The following is a 23,765-nucleotide window of genomic DNA, read 5'->3' on the forward strand; positions in this document are numbered from 1 at the left end:
ACAACTGCCAATGTGAGAAACCTGCTGGCATGCAATTTATTGAGATTTTTGACCCATCTTTTTTTTTGGGAGTTCAAAATGTTTTTGTTGCATGCAGTAATAAAAATTTGTTTTCTCTGTAGCAGTTCATTGATTTCATAAATGCAACGCACTATATGGTTTTTTTTATACATGGCACAAAGGTAATATATATATATATATATATATGCAGTGTTATCTTCATTTTAGATGTCAAAAGGGTTTTGTGGCTCCCGGTGTTTTCTTTTCTGTGGGAAACGGGTCCAAATGGCTCTTTGAGTGTTTAAGGTTGCCAACCTCTGCTCAAGAATCTATAACTGAGTAGCATGTACATTTAAATAAACCAGTTTAGATAAATAAATCCATCCAGACTGCAGCTCCAAGCTACCAATAATCTGGGTTATTGGAATTGTTGTCCAAAACATTTGAAGGGCAACATCTTCCTGTATTCCAGTTTTGATTACTGGTTGACTTCAACCCAGCAGAGTTTTGAAAAAGATTAATGTGATTTAAATGTTCTCTTTACTCCAGATCAGCAGCGAACTCAGCAATCTGAGAACAAATCAAAGAATACATTGGGTTATAAACTTCTACATTTGTACAAAAAACATACCCATCCATGAACGCAAGATTCAGACAATGCCAATGTTGCTGAAATTATGCAGAACTCGGGGTCATTTCTAGCTATACAGTTTCCCTAGACAGCACACAATACTTTCCCAATAGCTATATTAAGCTCAAGAACTAGGAAATGAAATTACAGTTGTGAACTATAATGATTCTATGTGCAAGTACAAGAAATTGTCAATGATGTGGAATAACGATTCTGTGCCCAGTGAAGGGAAACCAAGATAAAAATCATAAAACTATGATATTGTACAATCCGCCCTATGAGGCTGATGGCAGGGTGAAAAGTTTACATTATTCGTAGATTCAAAAACAAAGATAATAGGATGCATCTATTTCACAGAGTTACACTGATGCACATATACACACACACCTTAAGGCTCAAGTAGCCGTTAAAAGGCTGACCTGTCATTTTTAAAATGCTGAATGGTCATTTCCCCCAATTTGAAACCAGATAGACAGGTGTCCTAAATTTATGGCAGTCCTTTCTTTGTGTGACTTGTCAGAGACAATCATGACCTTTGTTTATTACAACTTATCTACTTCGCTGATCAATCTCTGGTGAGTAATGCCTGTCTAATGCTCACCACAATTTAAAATTCCATAAAAGGTAAAGGTAAAGGTAAAGGTTCCCCTCGCACATATGTGCTAGCCGTTCCCGACTCTAGGGGGCAGTGCTCATCTCCTTTTCAAAGCCGAAGAGCCAGTGCTGTCCGAAGACATCTCCGTGGTCATGTGACCAGCATGACTAAACGCCAAAGGCGCATGGAGTGCTGTTACCTTCCCACCAAAGGTGGTCCCTATTTTTCTACTTGCATTTTTTACGTGCTTTCGAACTGCTTGGTTGGCAGGAGCTGGGACAAGTAACAGGAGCTCACCCCGTTACATGGCACTAGGGATTCAAACCACTGAACTGCCGACCTTTCAATCAACAAGCTCAGTGTTTTAGCTACTGAACCATCGCATCCTTTTTAAGATGCCATACCAATTTTAATTCCAAAATCTGGCTCTGGAACCATCATTCCTTTTGCTCTTTTATTCTAATGCCACTTTTTCCTGCTTTTTAATTTAAAGAATCGTTCACCATCTTCCTCTAAACTATTTTTTTTAATCTTATTTTCATTTCCAATTTAACTTTCTCCTTGGCTAGCTGCCTTCTGCTGCTGGGGGTATTCCTATCAATCTTGCTTTCTGTTTGTATCACTGGAGTTTGCCTGTGCTCTCGACATTACTTGGAATAAATTCTGTTTATTGCAATGTATTCTCATCTTTTATCATCTATATGTGACCAGCTGATCAGTGGACGTGCTAATGACTCATATCCCATTTTGTCCTTACACTATTGTGTGTCTATTCATGTTAGGCATTTGTAAAATGTTTAATATCTCTTGCCAAATTCTGTGTTTGGTGTGATTGATGAATCTAATATTACATGATTAATCATGTCTATCCCTGAGCAAACCAAGTATCTTTGAAAACATATTAGCCTTTGTATCTAAGTTCTACTTTAAAGCTTATCTACTAATATTTAATGGCAAAATCATATATCTTACCCTGCCAATGTCAAGATGGCAACAAGGACTTCAGTGTGGTTAAAAAACATAGATCTACCCACCACACATTCATACTAGATTGGCCCGTATGATTATGCCTTTCTTTAAAAAGTAGTTCAAAGATTCTTTCCCTGTTGAGTTTATGAGATGTTTGTCAGCGTTCCAGAAAGTCTTACATAGACGTTTTTTTCTCCCCTTTCTTTTAAATTTTAAATTTTAATTTGTTTTAAATTTATTGGGATTTTAATTGTCGTGGGCCAATATTATTTAATTTGGTTTTAAATTGTTCTTAGCTTTTGTATTTCTGTATTTTATCTTGTGCCTGTTCACCGCCCTGAGTCCTTCGGGAGTAGGGCGGTATACAAATTTAATAAAACAAACAAATAAAACAATAAAACAAACATACATAGTAACCCCCTCTAGGAAGTGTCTCCAGGATAGGAGAGCCCATTGTACTGTAAAAGCTTCCTTCTCCTACACTGTCCACCTGCATTCCATGTCTGTTAGTTTTTTGGACACATACACACAAGGCATTAACCCGAATCTCTAAAAGGAATAACGGCATCCTAAAAGGGGGCTGTCCAGGGTGCTGAGCCCCAGCATCAACCTGAACTTCAGGTGGTGTGAAAACTCAGTGAAGATGGAGGAGAAAGAGGAGATCACAGAAGGAGGGAGGGAGCTGATACTGGAGGAAGGTGGGAAGGGGAACTTCTACAGCTTGTCTGGCAAATGTAAGAAAGTTATTATTTTGTTGTTAGTCGCGAAGTCGTGTCCGACCCATCGCGACCCCATGGACAACATTCTTCCAGGCCTTCCTGTCCTCTACCATCTCCCGGAGACCATTTAAGCTCACGCCGATTGCTTCAGTGACTCCATTCAGCCACCTCATTCTCTGCCGTCCCCTTCTTCTTTTGCCCTCAATATTATTATTATTACACCAGGCTTTTAATGGGTTTTAATTATTTTAAGTTATAGTTTCTTTTCTCTCTTCTACATGAATTTTGCACGCTTAGCTGTTTTTAATATTTTATTATTGTAAATTATCTGAAGCAGGTAAGGAAGATTCAATAAGTAAGCAAGTAATGAATTCAATTAAAAATATTTCTGAACATGTTTGGGCTACTAATCTAACTGTAAAGATAACAAGAAAAATACAGTTGGAAAGGATTTTAGTAATTACTGAGTTCAACCCTTCTGATCAGTCCAGAATCAACTAGAAAATATCTGTTAAGTAATTGCATAGCCTTTGTTTGGAGACGATTAATGAAGAAGTTCCTAGAACAATCATGCAACAGTCTGAAAATTCCTCCATGAGCCTGAACTTACTTTTTATCATATTGTTTCTTGTTCTGCCATGGAACAATGTGTATGGAATAAATTTATTCCCTATTCTGTGTGATGGCCTTTCTGATGTTTAAGGACTGCTATCATATCTCCCCTCATACAGCTTTTCTGTAGACTACAATAGTGATGGGTTGCTCCCAGTTCAGTCCGGTTCTTGTGAACTGGTAGTAATGGTGGCGGGAGGCTCCGCCCACCCACCCGGACATCATTATGGACGATCTGCGCATGCACAGAAGCGTGTGCGTGCACTCCTGTTGTGAACCAGTAGTAAAAGTAAGTGGAATCCACCCCTGAACTACAAGTATGAAGATCCTTAACTCTTTCTTATAGGGAACTTATGGTTCTACACACACAGATCGTTTTCTCATTCATTACTGCCAAGATAGGTGTCTCCCATTCTACAATTTGACCTTAAACTTTTCCCATCCAAGTGCAGAACTTGGTATTTTTTCTTATTAATTTTCATCCTACTCATTTCAATCCACTGTTCAAGCCTACAGTAGTGGCCAAAATTGTGGAAACCTTTTGGGAAAAGTGTATTTTGGAGGTTTGATGGCTAATAACACCACTTTTTTTTTTTTGGAGTTTCAAGATAATCCTATTCCACTGCTGGAATGGCCTGGGAATAGCCAGACCTTAACCCAATTGACAATCTATGGAGCCGACTAAAGAAACTTGTTAGTCAGAAGCGACCCAGCAATAAAACCCAGTTAATAGAAGCAATCAGTCAATCTTGGTTTCACATTATAACAGCTGCAGAACTAAAAGACTTGGTCCACTCCATGGGAAGACATTGTAAGGCCGTGATTCATTTTAAAGGTTACCCAACTAAGTATTAACTGACATGGTGATAATTTTTGTACATCTTGTTTTTTCCATGGTGATAATTTTTGTATATCTCATATTTTCTATGTGTTTTACTTTTCTTCTTTATACTGTAACTGCTATTCTAATAGCAAGACAATTTTCCATTCTTGTTTTTGAACATATTATTGTATTGCCTGTTGATATGGTCACGTGACTAATCAATAAAACTCATCTGAAATCTATGAGTGAAGAAAGAGGAACTGGACAGGCTGAAAAGAGGTCCTTGACTTCTTTGAGAAGTCACTTCTTTTCTGACTTCAGATTTGCAGCTGCATTTTTACCTTGAAAAGAGTTGCTGGGAGTTGGATTGTATATCCATTTAATAAATTATTATTATCTGTGACCCAGCTGTAGGAAAAAACATCTTTCCTTTGTCCTAGAGGCAGGCCAGACTGAGATTCTTGTTTCCTTCTTCTCTCATGTCATCTGGGAAATAACACTAAAATACATGTCACTGCTGAGACATTTTACCATTCGGCAGTGAAATTCCTAATTTCTAACTGGGAATAGTTAACAGTGCTTCCTTTCACTCCAGGCACTCACTATGTTATTAATGTATAAAACAGTCTATATCTCCAACAGGGGACATGGTGGCTCAGTGGCTAAGATGCTGATCTTGTCGAGCAAAAGGTCGGCAGTTCAGCAGTTCGAACCCTAGTGCCGCATAACGGGATGAGCTCCTGTTACTTGTCCCAGATCCTGCCAACCTAGCAGTTCAAAAGCACTTAGAAAATGCAAGTAGAAAAATAGGGACCACCTTTGATGGGAAGGTAACAGTGTTCCATGCACCTTTGGCATTTAGTCATGCTGGCCACATGACCACAGAGACATCTTTGGATAGTGCTGGCTCTTCAGCTTTGAAACAGAGATGAGCACAGCGCCCTAGAGTTGGGAATGATTAGCACATATGTGCGAGGGGAACCTTTACCTTTACCTATATCTCCAACATCTAAAGACTTTGCTAGATTCAAAGTATGGAATTTATAAGAAGATTTCTCTCCATGACAATAAACTCTGATAAATTAAATAATTTGCAAGTTGATAGTTTCCCATTTATGATCATAATCTCAAGAGTGGAGAATCTTTTTTTTTTTTTTGCAACTTCAGAATGGTCCCATTACCAAACTTTTGATGTTGCAAGACTCTGCAACTCTGTTTTTAAATGACTAATCTGAATTATGAGTTCTTTGTATTGTACCGAAGTGATGGACCCCTCATGGAGAGCTCAATAAATATGACATGTTTCAACTGGGAAGTAGAAGTCCTCTCAGAGGACTTGAAAGCATTCCGGTGGTAGAATGGAAGCAATGAAAAATGACTGATAAAAAAAAATGTGTCACTACTGTGATACAAAAGAGATTTAGACATATTCATCTCTCTCAGGAAATATATTTTATGGCAATTCATTTCTTATTTCATACAGCGTTTTCACACAAAACTATTTCTCTGGGTATTCCTGCTAAACATGAAAATATGTAATCGTTTTCCAAAAAAACATGTCTTTGAAATATTAAAAACAGATATTCAGCGATAACCATAAAATGAATGATATAAAAGTTGTTTTGATTTTTGTTTATAAATAGAGAACAAGAAATGTTTCCAATATAAGCTAAATCCAAGAAGTAGGTAGAAACTTTGTCCTTACCTGCACCAAGATGTGCAAAATTCAGCCTCAATTAGATGTTGGGTATTTTATGAGAATGAAAGACATGCAACAATCCAAATAGTTATGTGCAACACAACACTTGTTGAATGTTATCTTATTATCTGCAATTCTGCATATCCTTCATGTATTTGATAACTATAGACCAGATCTCAGAATATACATTAAAAAAAAAAATAAGACATACATTATTTGAGTTATTTCATAGATGCACAACATTGCAGGCCATCTCTCACATTTAACATTTTTTGTTAACTTTGGGGTATGTGCAATAAATATATTTACCTTTTCTTGCTGGACTATAGCAAACGTAATTAGGCTTCAGTGGCTTCCTCATGGCAACTGATCTTATTCTTCAGAGCAAGTTACTTAGAAAGGAGATACCCCATTCATACTGCATAGTTCACACGGGGTTCTCCACGCTGCAATCTCCCAGTCACATTTGTGGCAACCACAAGTATCACATGCAGCGGTGGGTTTCACTTTTTGTTGCCACTGGTTCGCCCCATGAGTGCGCCTTCGCGCATGCATCTGGAATTCTGTGCATGCGCTTTGCTCGCTCACACGCCTTCCGTGCATGCACCCGGCCTCAAAAACTTAATAGGATGGCACAGAGATGGGGCGAGCGGGTAGGTAGGCCCACCCGCGATTTCCGCTACCGGTTTGGGCGAACCGGTCCGAACCGGCTGAATACCACCTCTGATCACATGGTCATTAAAACAAGCTGCAAGTGATTTGTGAGAGCACTAGGCTCCAACAACACAATCAAGAGGCCCTTCCATTAAAGTCATAAAAGAGAAGTAGTATGCAAAAAAAGTCACATGGATCAAGTGGAATGACTTTCTGCATCACAAGCCAAGAAGTCAATGAGGGAGAAGAAAGCCAGTTGCTATAAAGAAGCCACACTAAGCCTCAGAACTTGGCTAAGCCAGCAAGATCCAGCAGGATGAAGGGAGAAGGAAGAACAACTGTATCGTGCTATGTGGAAGAAGGAACAAGCACTCATGAGGAAAAAGAATGATTATAGGCTCCTGGACCTATCCACCCCAATTTCTACAGGGTGATTTTCAGTGCATGTTAAGGGTATGTGAGATTCCGCCAGTTCGGGACAGTTCGCATGAACCGGTAGTTAAATTGCTGGCTCGCCCCACCCCTTCTTGCCCCACCGCTTCCAGGACTCCCCCCTCTAGCCCGTTTTCACTCCCAGGAGGCTTCAGGGAGGCCTCCTAGGCCAAAAATGGGGGAGACGGGGTGGTGCATTCCCCTCACGGACCATTTTTGCTCCCGAGGGGTGCAGGAGGCCGAGTGCTGCCTGTCACACCCCCTGGCCATGCCCACCAAGCCACGCCCACAGAACCGATAGTAAAAAAAAAATGAATCCCACCACTTGTATAAGTTGCAGGGCAAGTTGCAAGTGGATTCCAGCTACAATCCTGCACTGTTGAGGAAATCTATGGATTTGGTCAAGAAAAATAGACTTCACAGCCTACACCTCACATCACAAGCCTCTTCCTTTCCCTATGATTAAACACTCCTAGCTAGTAAGGAGGGTTTCTATCCATTATTGTATAAACAGGCAGATAATTTAAGGTCTCTGGTTATTATTTAATTTTTGAACTAACATTTTGGTCCAAGAGTATGCACAAGGGGTTTGGATTAGCAATCTATTTTCTTTTATAGCAGGTTTATGGATTTCTCAGTCACTGCCTTGATGCATCACGTGGCTCGTCTCATGCTGAAATGCACAAATGCAGCGAAGGGGATTAGCAGAGCTTTTATGATGCTCGAGACAGAGCAGAGGTTGGTCAAAAAAGTCTAAGATGTGATCAACATTCAGGGTGTGGGAATACTGAAAAAATGTAGAAACCCCCACAGATGATACTATAATCAAAAAAATTCTGCAATGTGCAGAAATGGATAGGTTAACTTTAAAAATCAAAGGAAAAGAAGACTCAGAATATTTTATAACATGGGAACTATGGGAACAAGAGCTGTGGTGGCATAATGGTTAGAGTACAGTACTGCAGGCTACTTCTGCTGATCACCGGCTGCCAGCAGTTTGGCAGTTCAAATCTCACCAGGCTCAAAGTTGACACAGCCTTCCATCCTTCCAACATGGGTAAAATAAGGACCTAGATTGTTGGGGGCAATATGCTGACACTGTAAAACCACTTAGAGAGGGCTATAAAGCACTGGGAAGTGGTATATAAGTCTACAGTAAGTGCTATTACTATTCTACAACTGGTTAATTGACAGATACAGAGGTTAGATGAATGGATTTATGTGAAATATGGACTACATGAGCAAGAAAAACTGATAAGTAAAAATTTTGATGGTTGCATAATCGATACTATAATGGAAGATAGTACTTTTAAATAATGATTGACATTATTGCATATATGTTTATATGTATATGATTACAATGATTATGATGTTTATATGTTAACAAGGGACGCGGTGGCTCACTGGCTAAGATGTCGAGCTTGACGATCAAAAGGTCGGGAGTTCAGCGGTTCGAATCCCTTGTGCCGCATAATGGGGTGAGCTCCCGTTACTTGTCCCAGCTTCTGCCAACCTAGCAGTCCGAAAGCACGTAAAAAATGCAAGTAGAAAAATAGGGAACACCTTTGGTGGGAAGGGAACAGCGTTCCATGTGCCTTTAGCATTTAGTCATGCCGGCCACATGACCATGGAGACGTCTTCGGACAGTGCTGGCTCTTCGGCTTTTAATTTAATTTAATTTAATATTTAAATTTATATACCACCCTTCTCCCGAAGGACTCAGGGCGGTGAACAGCCATAGGTAAAAAACATAGAATACAAAATTTAAAAACAATTTAAAATATATTAAACAATTTGGCCCAACAGTTAAAATCCCCCATTTAAAATTCAAATTAAAATTACACCACTGGAGAGTTAGGCCAGCCCAGCTTGATGAAATAAAAAAGTTTTGAGGGCCCGACGGAAAGTACGTAGATCCGGAATCGTCCATATCTCCGGGGGGAGCATGTTCAGGAGGGCAGGTGCTCCCACAGAAAAAGCTCTCCCCCTGGGGGCCGCCAGTCGACATTGTTTGGCCGACAGCACCCTGAGGAGCCCCTCTCTGTGGGAGCGTACTGGCCGGTGGGAGGCTCTCGGCGGCAGAAGGCGGTCTCGTAGATACACAGGTCCTAAGCCATGGAGCGCTCTAAAGGTGGCCACCAACACCTTGAATCGCACCCAGAAGACCACCGGGAGCCAGTGCAGCTCACGCAGGAGAGGTGTTACATGGGAGCGCCATGATGCTCCATGAGGCTTTGAAACAGAGATGAGCACCGCCCCCTAGAGTTGGGAACGACTAGCACATATGTGTGAGGGGAACCTTTACCTTTATATGTTAACACTTTGGACACTAGAAAACACACTGTTCAACATAGAAATGGAACTTGTGATATAAAACAATAAAAAATATTTCTACAACATTCAGGGTGTGAATTGATATAAATAAAACACAGGCGAAGCTTCGAATCACATCCTTGTGGCCCTCATCTTGACTTTGTTTTACCCCACCTAGTGGACACTCTTGAAACAAAGGAAGATCATGGTTAGCTCTGCTTCTTCCTCTACAGAATGACAGTGTTTATGCTTCCTGCCACTCTCAAGGCAAATTATAAGCTCACATTCAGTGGGGACTTAATCATTTCAGCTACACTTGGTCAGACCATGCAAAATCCTGCTTGTAAATAATTGTGGATGTTTTTTCTTAGCATTCCTATTGTACTTTGCTCAGCAGGGGAACAATTCAACAACTGAGAAAGATGTTTCATTATATTTCTAGTATGGTTGAAAACTAAAAGTCACGTGGCTTCACACTTTTGTGTGTGGTGTGCTTCTCAACAAGAGACAATAACATATATACCTGAGATTCCACAGGGATCATATATTCTGAGCCGTGGTGGCACAGTCGTTAGAATGCAGTACTGCAGGCTAACTCTGTCCAGTGCCAGGAGTTCGATCCTGACCAGCTCAAGGTTGACTCAGCCTTCCATCCTTCCGAGGTGGGTAAAATGAGGACCCAGATTGTTGGGGGCAATAGGCTGACTCTGTAAACCGCTTAGAGAGGGCTGTAAAAGCACCGTGAAGCGGTATATAAGTCTAAGTGCTATTGCTATTCTGTCAAATCAAACTCAATAACAATGTATCTGAGCTCAACTACACCAAAGAAACAAAATTAAAAAATCCTTACATAGAGGTCCATATGCTATATACATAAATCAAATCTTCTTCAACTAGCCTCTGGCTTCTCCTGATAATTCTATCGTCCATTAATACATTCTTTAGGAAGCCTTCATTTTGTCAAAATAAGCATGTGAATGCATAAGGAAAAATCTAGCTAATAACTGTGCCCCTTTAGATACTGACTTACTTCTGGATCTTCTGGAGAGATTCCTCCAGCCCAGTGAGCTGATTACTACCCAGTTTTGATCTACTTCAGCTAGAGCAGGGCTGTCAGACTTGCAGCCCACTGGCCAGATGCGTCACTCACTGGCCACACCCACACCTGATTTAGCGAAGGGGGGAAAGTTGTGATACATCACGTGATGCCGCCGTGACTACGCGAGTTTGACACCACTGAGCTAGAGCAATGATTGGGTCATAAGTGCTTCATTACTGCTCCCAGTCATAAATTGGACAGCTGTGACCACTCCACATAAAACATATCCATAAATGGATACTTCTTTGGGGAAGCAAAATTTCTCCAATTTCTTCATATTCTGAGAAGGACATTCGACTGGGTGTTTAATTAGATAGAATTAAGATCACGTGAAATGTTAATACCACTCTATAATGCCTTGGTAAGGCCACACTTGGAATATTGCATCCAGTTTTGGTTGCCAGTGTGCCAATAAATAACAGGTTGCCACAAAGAAGAGGGTGTCAAGCTATTATAATTATAATATAACATTATAATTCTATTCTATTCTAGTCTATTCTATTCTCAGCACCTGAAGGCAAGAAAAGAAGCAATGGACGGAAAATAATCAAGGAAACAAGTAACCTAGAACTAAGCAGAAATTTCCTGACAGTTAGAGCAATTAACCAATGAAACGACTTGCCTCCAGAAGTTGCGAATTCTCCAACATTGGAAGTTTTTAAGAAGAGATGGGATAACCATTTGTCTGGAATGGTATAGGGCAATGATGGCTAACCTTTTTGCCATTGCATGCCAAAAGTGGGGGGAGCACGGGGGGTCGCAAATGTCCACACCCACAATTCAATGCACCCCCCCGTGCATGCATGTGTGACCCCCCCATGTTCCCCCCGTTTTTTATACGTGATGGCACTGTGGGCCCGGTAGGCCCACTTTTTGCCCTCCCCAGTCTCCAAAGGCTTTCTAGGAACCTGGAGAGGGCGAAAACAGCCTTCCCCACCCCCTGGAGGCTCTCCGGAGGCCAAAAATAGCCCATTTGACAACTTCTGGTGGGCCCAGAAGGCCCAAAAATCAGTTGGCTTGCATGCGCATGTGCGCTGCAGCTGAGCTAGGGCAATGCTTGCATGCCCACCGATATGGCTCCGTGTGCCACCTGTGGCATGCGTGCCATAGGTTCACCATCACGGGTATAGGGCCATGATGGAGAACCTATGGCACACAGAGCCATCTCTCTGGGCACATGAGCCATCACCAGTTGCTCTTCTGGGTTCCTGCCTGCTGGCCAGCTGGTCTTCATGTGTGCGAGAGTGCCGGAAACTGGAAAAGCAGCCGCCCATGATCTTCTGGTTTCTGGCACACGCCAGAAACCAGACTGGCCAGCTGGACTTTTCACGCGCATGTGCCCCAGAAACCAGATGACCAGGTGGCCAGTGCTTATGCGCATTCCAGAAACTGGAAGATCATATTCCCAGCATGCACTGGCATGCACATCAGGCAGCTGCTCTTCCAGTTTCCGGCATGCGCCCCTGTTTCAGCACTCAGCACTCCGTGCTGAAAAGGTTCATTAACCCTGGTATAGGATTTCTTTCTTGAGCAGGGGATTGGACTAAAAGACCTCCAAGGTCCCTTCCAATTCTTTTATTCTGTTATTCTGTTAATTAGCAATCCCATCTGAGCTATTCACTTGGCTTCTCACAAACTTTAGGGAGACCTTTCCATTTAGACAGATAACAACACGAACAGACGCCATTAGCAATATTATGTTGACTTCTTGCAACTGATTCGAAAGTATTCGTGTATTTGATATTTTCTGGAAATGTATTTCATCTGCCTTGTTTGATAGAATTCAGGCTCGAATGTAAAGAGAATACAGATTTTTTTTTAAAAAATGCAATTATCTAGCTGAAAGCCCATGAAAGCAAGTGTTAATTAGGCTTACAGAAACTAAAATACGAGGATGTTTTTTTTTTCTGATCCTTCTCTTTCTTTCAAAACATGTCAACATAATGTAGCAAAAAAAAATTTTTTTTTTCTCATTCTGAAAGCAGGATTTATATCAGAAAAAAAAATTGTTGGGTGGGGGGGAGGAATATTGAGTTAGACAGCAGTTCCTTGGTGTTTTAAAGATGCTATCAGCATAGGAAACACTGTGTTAATGAAAGAATACAAATGAAATCCCTTTCAGTTAAGCTTTAATAAAATATTCAGTGTGTGCAGCGAGATCAAAAGTGAAAAGGTTCAGTACTATCTGCAATGGAGAAATGGTCGGCGAAGAAGGTAGAACTCGCAGAGACGGCTAAATTAACTTCTTTGATTAGAGGAAAGACAATTTCTACATTTATGGCTGGCTGGAAACCCATTATAAACTTTTTGCATGAAACAGAGAAAGATGTACTTTTATGGCTTGAGGTTTGGGTGATTAGAAAAAAAATGGGTAATAGGAAAAAAATGACCTTTTTTGTAATCATAAAGCAAGAGATAACTTTGCAATTATACTTGTATTTGCTGCAAAGGAAATCTGAAGCTTCTTTTGTTGGAAGAAATGTCCTTCTGGGTTCAAGTCCAAATGGGGAGAAAGACACTGGAAACATGGTGGCTGCTTGGAAAGATGGCTTTAATGGTGGACAGGATCACATGCCTTGAAGATCTTGGGTGAAGGGGGGGAAGGGCCGAGATGCTGAGAGTGCCTGGGTTTTATGCCTTCTCTGGGCTTTTGAATTTGAGCTTGTATTCTGATTGGTTGTCAGACTCCCAGGGGGCCATGTAGGGGCAACTCTGTAGGCTGTTCTGAGTCCCAAGCTTGGTTGACTCTTGGTGGGTGATGATGTAATGAAAGGGCTTTGGGATTCCTATTATGGCTCTGCCTGATGGAGGTAGATCTTTGTTATGTAGAATAGACTGGCCCAGGCTTTAATGGCCCATTGACAAAGGTGTAGGGGGGCTGAGTTTCTGCCTCCCTTTTAGGGGAAATATTCTGCCCTTTTAATATTTCCCAAAATATCTCATTTTCCTAGGAGAGGGGTGGGTGCTAACTTCCTACACTTTCTTTTTGCAATTTGTCTGCTCTTTTTTTCTTTTTCTCACATTGTTCTCTCTTTTTTTTTCTGTATTGGTTTCTGTTAATTTTTATGTTCTCTTTTTAAAAAAAATAATAACATTTATCCGGTATATGAAAAAAAAAATAAAGTATCCAATGTGAAGGTTCCAGGAAAAATGACTTAATTGAGGAAAACTATCCTCATTGAGATTACACTAGCCACAATATCCTGTTGATTCTTTTTTTAACAGCAAAGACCATCATCAGCATACATTACAGGGGTGAAATGTTAGTTGTTTGGACCGGTTTGCCCAAACCGGTAGTAATAAATGCTACCGGTTCGGGAGAACCAGTAGTAAAAAAAATGCTACCAGTTCAGGCGAACCGGTATTTCCAACGATCAGCTGTACTGTGCGATTTAGATTTGCTAGAAAGCAGGAAATTCTGCTTTCTAGCAAATCTAAATCACGCGGCACAGCTGTTCCCCCCCTCACTGTTCTACTTGCCTTTGAAGACTCAGAAAAGGCTTCTTAATCCTCATTTTGCAGTGCTGCGTGGTAGCCCCTGCGCACAAAGTGAGCGTTTGGCGTGCACCGCTCATGCACGCGCAAAGCGAGCTGGTAACAGACTTCAGAGCATTTCACCCCTGATACGGCAGTATCGATTTCTTCATTTTGGCAGGAACATCACAAAAGTCAGCAGCAGCAGCCCCTCTTCAAGCAAGCAGCATCAACCCAAGGTCATAATAGCCTATCTCTTCCTACGGGCAGCATCGGCTTAAAGTCACAATGGCCAGTCTCACTCCCTCAGTGGGCAGTATTTTCAAGCAGGAGCATTGATGAGTTGTCCTCCATATACATATTGTTCAGAAGGCAGCAGTCACTCTGGGAAAAAAACACACAGCAGCATGCCAGCACCAGCTTCTTCTCCTTCAGGAAGTGGCTAGCAAACCTTAATAGATAAGCAGTTTTCCAATATATTCATACCGAAACAGTAAGTAAGAGGAAAACAAGAAAAGGTGGATAGGTACCAGTGGTGGGTTTCAATTTTTTTTACTACCGGTTCTGTGGGTGTGGCTTGGTGGGCGTGGCTGGTGGGCATGGCAGGAGAAGGATACTGTAAAATCTTCATTCCCATCCCAATCCAGGGGAAGGTTACTGCAAAATCCCCATTTCTTCCCAATCAGCTGGGACTTGGAAGGCAGAGAATAGATGGAGGTGGGACCAGTCAGAATTTTTACTACCGGTTCTCTGAACTACTCAAAATTTCCGCTACCGGTTCTCCAAAACTGGTCAGAACCTGCTGAAACTCACCTCTGACAGCTACCCCTGTTATTACTACATTTCTATTTCCAGCGAGTACACAATGCATAAATATTGGAAGAGGTACAGAAAGGCTGAGATAAATCTCAGATATTGAAAGTGATCATCTGTCTACTAGAGTAGAATAAAGTTTGGAACCTGGCAGTTGCAGGAAGACAGGAAATTTAGCAAGCATAGGAATGGCATCCAGGTGCTTTATTTCTCAGCGCATGGTCTTAAAACAGACAGATTAAGTTTAATGGATTTTTTTTTTTTTTTTGTAATCTTGTTGGGAAAGTGGTTCCTTTTCCAGTCTGCAAAACTCAGACATTCCTTTATGCAGACTGCAGATTTTAGAATGTGCACATTCACGAGGAGTCATAGCTTTTTGTCATGAAGACTCACAGAAGTACCCCAGCCCCTCCTTATAATATAGGAATAGAAGATTTGTAGTTATTTGGAAAGACAAAGGCAGAAATGGAGAAGGAAACTGAAGAAAGGAAAAAAAAGGTGAAACAAAGTCCCCCGGAACCTCTGATTAAAGTTGGAATTTTGAGGAAAAAAACAGAAGTCCAGATAACAAGAGATCTATGCAAGGAAAATGGCTGTTTCAGGAGAAAGTTGTCCTAGCCAGAATATACATTCAATTCAGTGGTAGGTTTCAAAATCTTTTACTACCGGTTCTGTGGGTGTGGCTTGGTGGGTATGGCATGGCATGGCTTGGTGGGCATGGCTTGGTGGGGGTGGCAGGGGAAGGATACTGTAAAATCTCCATTCCCACCCCATTCCAGGGGAAGGATACTTTAAAATCTCCATTCTCTTCCAATCAGCTGAGACTCGGGAGGCAGAGAATAGATAGGCAGGGCCAGTCAGATGTGGTATTTACCAGTTCTCCGAACTACTCAAAATTTCCGCTACCGGTTCTCCAGAACTGGTCAGAACCTGCTGAAACCCACCTCTGATTCAATTGTTTGTTTTTTCTGCATGCTGCTAAGTCAAGCCTAATATTCTTATCTCTCCATACAAATTATGAAAATGTATTATGTATTCTTAGTTTTGCATTCAATTTTTCAGATTGGGCGGGGTGATATAAATGTTGTAATCATTGAATAATTGGTATATTAAGTTCCATAATTCCCTATCTCAGGAAGAAAGCATTCATTTATGGGATACCCACAACACCTCATTCTAGGCCTGGAGCAATTGTTTTTAACATTTAGGGAGAAAAAATTGTTGACCTGATCAAAGTAATCATGTATAAAATGAGTTGTGAGGATCCTTGGTGCTTTCTGAGCTTGGTTGTTGACGTCCACATTTCAACCCTGAGTTATAAATATTCTCCTTTATTGACACAATGCTGTACAATGCTGAATATGCACATTTTAAGATGTAGAGTTAAAAAGGGATTAGGAGTATGTGTGTGTGTGATATACATGTGTTTGTACTATGCTGTATGTATGTATGTACTGTATGTAAGGAGTGGTGTGGCCTAGTGGTGAAGATGCTCACCTCCTGCTCTCAAGGTTGGGCGTTCAATCCTAGGTAGCAGCAAATGTTTCTCTTCTAGGGCACAAAGAATACCTATCTGCTGTGAACTCCGCATGGTGTCAGGAACGACATCTGGCCAGTAAATGCTCAGTTCTGAGCAGTCACCCTTACACTACCCAAATTAAGAGATTATAGGATCATAAAAAGGGAGTGTATGTATATATGTATTTGATTTTATTTGTCTCTTGTGAGATTGGTCTAAAGAGGTTTAGCCCAGGGAGGAAAGGAGGAGTTAAAATCTTTGATCATGCACAACCAGGAAGTAGCAATGTTGAAATTAATTCCATTTGTTTCCACAATAAACTACCCCTTACAGTTGATATAAGAATTTTACTAAAAGTGGTAAAATAAACATAGTCAAGGGAGCCTCTCTCCCAATTATTTAATGCCATTTATAGGTGGTCAAGAATAACACTGTATAGGTAACAGCTCACTATGAAAACAAGTTTTATCTATTTGAAATATTTACTCCCTCAAAGCAATGTAGAGATATCAGTTGTGAGACAGACAGCCAAAGATATGACATGAAAGGAAAAGCAATAAGAAGGAGAGAAACTGTTTAAAGTATGAGATCAGAAGATTGGCTACAGTGTCGTTTGTCACAGCATGTGGTAGCATTTAGCTGACTTTGAGCTAACAAAAATTAAATAAGGTCAAATTTAGTTAGGATTTGAGTGAGGAATCTCGAAGCTGTGGGGGTAATTAGATATGTTCTCTCTTTTTCTCTCATGCACATATCAGGAAAAAAAGGCAACCATGAAAAAACATATTTTTTGCCAAGAAAACAACATGGGCATTTCCAAGACGCCTCCCTGAACTGAAGGTTGACTGTGTTATGTAGCTTTCATTATCCTACCACTCATTCTTAACAGCAGGTGTGAGCATCGCTTGTCTTCTACATCTGCAGCCGCCTTACAACCGACAGCACTGAGCAAAGTTCTGACGCTTCTGCTTTTACCACCTTCTGCTGTATCTGCAGGCATTTATGAGTAATAGAAAAAATCATGAGCCACGGTGGTGCAGTGGTTAGAATGCAGGCTATTTCTGCTGGCTGCTGGCTGCAGTTCAGCCGTTCGAATCTCACCAGGCTCAAGGTTGATTCAGCTTACCATCCTTCCAAGCAGAGGTGGTATTCTGTGCGTGCGCAAAAGCGTTTTGATGACATCAGGGTCAGTGGGCGGAGCCTCCCGCCGGTTTTACTACTGGTTCTATAGAACCGGTGCGAACCGGGGGCAACCCACCACTGGGCTGGGCGCATGCGCAGAAGGCAGGCTCACAGGTTGGGCTGGGCGCATGCACACGAAACAAGCGTGCGTGCGGGGTGAACTGGTAGTAACATAATGTGAAACCCACCGCTGCTTCCAAGGTGGGTAAAATGAGGAGCCAGGTTGTTGGGGGCCATATGGTGACTCTGTAAACCGCTTAGAGAGGGCTGTAAAGCACTGTGAAGCAGTATATAAGTACTATTGCTATTCAGAAGCAATCCTCCTCTCTCTGTTCTGCCCCAGCTACACACACACACAGCTCCAAAAACTCCAATTAATACAAACAGACCCCTTTCAAAATGCAGGCTTTAACCATAAATGTCCTTATCAGCCTGCATGAATTACAAAGATTAAACAAAGTCCGACAAGGGTTGGCAATCAGCCCAGAAACCAAGTTGTAACAAAAAACTCATTCTCAAAATGCTCTGCATTGTTTCCAGCAACATTTGCCAGCTATGTGCGAACTTAAATAGGCTAAGGGAGTGACCAATTAGCCCCAAGCCTTACTCTAGAGGAGACCTCCTCCTGAGTAGCCACTCCTGCCTTTTGGCAGCCCTGCATGCTCGAGCATTGAGAAGAGGCTCCTCCACTTCACTCTCTTCACTTGAAGGAACCTCTGGAGGTTCTGAAGGCCCTGGCTGAGTATCTGCCTCTGGCACCACATCCTCTTCAGCCTCCTCGCTTTCCGACTCAAGTGCCAGTTGCACAGGCTGCTGGCGCAACACCACATCAGCTTCCTCGTTGTCGGGATCAGCCACAATCCGCGCAGGCCACTGGCGGGCCACAACACTCTCATCTCATCTGCATTTATGTCCTTGCTTTGCTTTACCTCTGCTTTAGTTCATAGAACCATAAAGTTGGAAGACATCACAAGGATCATCTATTCCAATCCTTTGCAATGTTTTTTTTATATAATTGCTAGTGTTTTTCTCTTTTAAACAAATATAATGGTTTACTATAATTTTAGGTAAGGCTCCATAAAAATGAACATCTAATTAAATGGTATATTCTGGCAGACAGAATTTTTTAAAAATTTGATCGTTAAAGAATTGATTTTTTTTTTTTACTAATCAAATAGCAAAGCCTAACCAGCCTATAACAAATACTTTGGGAACAGATTACTAGATAGTCTGAGTTTAGGATTAATAATTTATGTATGTTATCAAGAGAGATGAAACCTTTTAAATCAGATGGCTTTCATTGGTAAATTTGTTGTAATTGCTGTATCTTCGTTGTTTTAAATTTTACATTGTTGATTCATTTATTGACAATTAATTAGATCTAAATTGCCTATGCACTGGAAGGTTGAAAAAGACAGACTGACATATTAAATGATCTTAAATGCACTCAACATTTAACAGATTAACAGAGTTAGAAGGGGCCTTGTAGGTCATCTAGTCCACCCCCCCCCGCCCAAGCCGGAGACCCTATTACACCATTTCTGTCCAGTCTCTTCTTGAAAACTTCCAATGATGAACCTCCCACAACTTCTGAAGGCAAGCTGTTCCATGGGTTGATTGTTCTCACAGTCAGAAAATTTCTCCTTATTTCTAGGTTGAATCTCTCCTTGATCAGTTTCCATCCATCATTCTTTGTCTGGCCTTCAGGTGCTTTGGAAAATAGCTTGACTCCCTCTTCTTTGTGGCAACCTGTTAGATATTGCAATGCAACTATCATGTCTCCCCTGGTCCTTCTCTTCACTAGACTAGCCATGCCCAGTTCCTGCAACTGTTCATCATATATTTTAGCCTCCAGTACCGTAATCATCTTGGTTGCTTTTCTCTGCACTTTTTCTAGAGTCTCAGCATCTTTTTTATAGTGTGGTGACCAAAACTGGATGCAGTACTCTAGGTGTGGTCTTACTAAGGCTTTATAGAGTGGTATTAGTACCTCACTTGACCTTGATTGTACCCCTCTGTTGATGCACACTGTTGGCTCATATTTAACTGGTTGTCCACTAAGACTGCAAGATCCCTCTCATAGTTACTGCTATTAAGCCTGGTTTCATATATGTGTATGACTATGTGCAGTTTTATAATATTACAATAGACTTTGTAGAACTTACAAAATGTTCTAATTTGGAAATCTATAGAATGTATCTCTTCCTTAATTCATGTAATTAATATAACCATGAACTATGGGGGCTAAATGCACTGGAGCAAAACTGTGATAGGCAATCAGAGTTTATCCACCAAGACTGACATGAGCCATGTCTCATGCTCTTCTCTTTTCCATTATGAATTAAGTTCTTCTCTCAACCTATTTCTGTCAGGGCAGAACGTTCGTACACTTGAGAATCGTATTCCATTCCCAGAGCTATTATCAAAACTTGCAAGCTATTCCTGGAAGGATTCACAATCACAATCCCTCATGAATAAACATACCCATAATACTGGAGATGCCTGATTTGCAAAGCTTACATGCAAGAAAAATAGTTTACATGTGGCAAGCTTTCCCAACGCTGAAAAGCTACCAGTGGGAGACATGCACCTAGAAACAATCCTCCACTTTTAACAAACGGCACTGTGTGCCAGAGGTGGTATTCAGCCGGTTCGGATCAGTTTGGGTGAACTGGTAGCGGCAACTGCAGGTGGGCCGGCCCACCTGCCCGGATGTAATGCCGTCCTATTTAGTTACGTTTTCGAGGCCAGGTGCATGCGTGGAAAGCACATGTGCACAGCGAGCGTGCAGAAGGCCAGGTGCATGCATGGAAGGGGCACAAGAGAGAGTGAAGCGAGTGTGCCCGCGTGCGGTGGTAAGAATATGTGAAACCCACCACTGCTAGGTGCCTGAAGAGCAAAGATAGGAAAACCCTTTCTGCTTCTTGTTGTCTCTGCTCTGTTTCCCTCTTCTTGGAAGCTCCTGCCGAAGACATGACATCAGTGCTTGGACAACTCAGAGCTCAAACTTCACATTCTTCTCACTGCACAAACAGGCCTGCTAACAGTTTTTAATGATATGTTTTGGTAACATTATCTTTGCCTTGTCCAGGAGCGGGCTTCAAAAATTTTAGCAAAGGGTTCTCTGCCTGGTTGCTGGGGGGCATGGCCATGGTGGGTGTGGCTAGTTGGCCTCCTGCACCATGGCGGGGGGGGCATTTTTGCCCTCCCCAGGCTCTGGAGGCTTTCCTCGAGCCTCCGGGAGGGCGAAAACAGCCTTCCAGGCTCTGGAGGCCCTCTGGAGGCTGGAAACGGGCCCATTCTCATTTTTCGCCCTCCCCAAGCCTCTGTGCATGCCCTGCACTTACCTGCATCCAAAACGGACTGCATGGGGACTCCTGGGAAGGGAAGGGCGGGGTGGGTAGGGCCATCCAGGAGTGGGATTTGGGGATTCTCCAAACTGCACAGAATTTTAGCTAGAGGTTCTCCCGAACCCCTGCAAACCCCCAGCAGCCCACCCTTGGCCTTGTCCCAACCCAGATGGGAAGACAGCTTAAAGTCATCTTTAGTTATTCCAATTTTAGCTAAGAGCTGTTTGGCTCTTTGCAGACTTAGAATGATGTATGAGCATGCTTTAGGACTGGACTGGTGGTTAAAAGGAAGGACTGGTTCTTTAAAAAGTGCTAATCTGTGGTAAATCAATTTAAAGAAGAAAAGAGTGCCAGTTTCTGCTAGCTATTCTATCACCAATGAGGGCATGACAGATTTTTCAAGGGTTTTGGAGATTTTTGTTTTCATTTGAGTGAGATCGGGTGCAGGATGCCATTTTATCTGCTCCACAGGCTATTTCTGTATCCTTCCAACTTTGGAAGCTTCCTGCCAACATTGCCATGCCTTCACTACACCAACTCTGTGCTATCATTAGTTACTGCAACGCTCGTTATCAGTTGATCCTTCCTGCTTCATCCCATGACCTCTTCTGCTTCTGGTAGCCTACTTGTCTGGTCACAGGGCAGAAGACACTGGGAGTGCCCCCAATGTTTCTTGTGACCTCCCCTCTGCACCTGCAGAATAGTGCCATTAACTGCTCTCAGAGGACCTCTGTATCTACAGCCTTTACATGAAGGACAGAATGCTTTCCTCCACATAATGACAGGCATGTCAGATGCAAGCTTTGTAGCAGAGTATGTGTCTTTAGATAATCTTAGTGGCCTGTTCATACTAGAGTCCAGGGGTCAGCAATCCACGGCTCTGGAGCCGCATGTGGCTCTTTCATCCCTCTGCTGCATCTCCCCATTGTTTAAAATATGCGTCACAACTACCAATGTGCGACACCCACCAATGCACAATTTATTAAGCTTTTCGACCCCTGGTAGGCCAACAATGGATAAATCCAAGAAAAGAAAAGTGTCAGAAGAAAACAGAATCTTGAATTCAACTATATATGCTAGTTTTGTGGCCACTCAGGAAATAGTCAGGGATGGGAAGAGTTTTGTGGCTCCTGATGTTTTCTTTTCTGTGGGAAATGGCTCTCTGAATGTTTAAGGTTGCCAACCCCTGTACTAGACAAATATGGACCCTGGTGAATGAACAAGATAATTCAAATCAGTGTTACCACAACATTTTCTCAATGGGATAGATGGATGGATGGATGGATGGATGGATGGATGGATGGATGGATGGATGGAGGGAGGGAGGGAGGGAGGGAGGGAGGGAGGAAAGGAAGGAAGGAAGGAAGGAAGGAAGGAAGGAAGGAAGGAAGGAAGGAAGGAAGGAAGGAAGGAAGGAAGGAAGGAAAATCAAAACATTTTGAGATGGATTTGGTTTTACCCTGTTTCAACAAATTTAGTAGCAATTTCTCCTATTACAGCTCATTGAAGAAAGAGAATTGACTGTTTAATAAACATGCTAAGAACTGGAGTACTAGTAAAACCTATTATGGAGGTGGTTGAATGAACAATACAATACCTATTTAATTTTCTCTAACTACTGTATGTTTGTATTGGTATTCTTGGAACAGTGCTTATCCAGATCATCTCATGAAGTTTCAAACATTAAAGCAACAATATGCAAAAAAACATAATTACATTCTATTTTTTGCCAACAAAATGACATCCTGATAACAAGGAACCAAATGAGCAAAATGTTGCTGAGATATTTGTGATGATAATTATGATGTCACTAACTTCAAACAGTAATTGGCAAACAATCACATAAGACAGTCTTTAAAAATGTGTGCATGTCAAATAAAATTAAATAATAAGGGGGGGACTAGATCTACTGTCTGATGCTCTAAATTAATTACATATCTAAGTTTTGAATCAGAGGATCTTTACATTCCAGCCCAAGAACTTACTTTCAAGAGATTTAAAATTATATCTCATAGACATTTTTTCCCTTGACCTACAAAATTACTCCATTAATATTTTTGCTACAATTTCATGGTACCAATATTCAACCTTAGGGACGTGGTGGCTCAGTGGCTAAGACACTCAGCTTGTTGATTGAAAGGTCAGCAGTTCAGTGGTTCGAATCCCTAGTGCCGCGTAATGGGGTGAGCTCCCGTTACTTGTCCCAGCTTCTGCCAACCTAGCAGTTCGAAAGCACGTAAAAAATGCAAGTAGAAAAATAGGGACCACCTTTGGTGGGAAGGTAACAGCGTTCCATGCGCCTTTGGCGTTTAGCCATGCCAGCCACATGACCACAGAGACGTCTTCGGACAGCACTGGATCTTCGGCTTTGAAACACAGATGAGCATCCCCCCTAGAGTCGTGAACGACTAGCACGTATATGCGAGGGGAACCTTTACCTTTATCTAATATTCAGCCTGCTGAGGTAGCTCTCTAAATCTAATTCTTTATCTGTGTGATATTTGAATAATTTTTGGAGAAAACTGAAATTTAGATTGAAAATTTCCCTCCCCCCCACCAAGTCATGTTTGATAGATAATTCAATTGTTACACTTTTTGAATATATTTATCAGTTGTGGTTATAATTATCTGCATTAATATTTTTCAACTGCTTTTCAAAGTGGCAAATAATTCTGGTTAATTCCAGATTTTTGGTTTGTTTGTTTATAGGCTCTTTTGTTTGCTGTTATGAATAAATGTTCCTAATTAATTAAGAAAGAGACAGACTGGTATAGTGCTTAAAGCAACAGGCTAGAAACCAAGAGACTATGACTTCTAATCTTGTTTCAGGCACAAAGCCAGCTGGGTGATCTTGGACCAGTCTCTCTCAGCCCTAGGAAGC

At 41.6% G+C, this 23,765-nt stretch overlaps 2 long non-coding RNA genes across 2 annotated transcripts; one reads left to right on the forward strand and one right to left on the reverse strand.

The window, feature by feature from the left end:
* Positions 1-398: 398 nt before the first annotated feature.
* LOC148113180 (uncharacterized) lies at positions 399-14,149 on the reverse strand. The gene is made up of 2 exons (XR_015728369.1): positions 14,027-14,149; positions 399-570 (listed from the first exon to the last, which is right to left on the reverse strand). It is a non-coding gene; the product is annotated as an uncharacterized LOC148113180 (long non-coding RNA).
* Positions 14,150-14,325: 176 nt separating this feature from the next.
* On the forward strand, positions 14,326-18,507 carry LOC117678028 (uncharacterized). The gene is made up of 2 exons (XR_004594889.2): positions 14,326-15,475; positions 17,111-18,507. It is a non-coding gene; the product is annotated as an uncharacterized LOC117678028 (long non-coding RNA).
* Positions 18,508-23,765: the final 5,258 nt, after the last annotated feature.

The sequence above is a fragment of the Pantherophis guttatus genome, chromosome 6 (assembly GCF_059756535.1).
Source record: "Pantherophis guttatus breed Tessera chromosome 6, ASM5975653v1, whole genome shotgun sequence".
Classification (NCBI taxonomy): Eukaryota; Metazoa; Chordata; class Lepidosauria; order Squamata; family Colubridae; genus Pantherophis; species Pantherophis guttatus.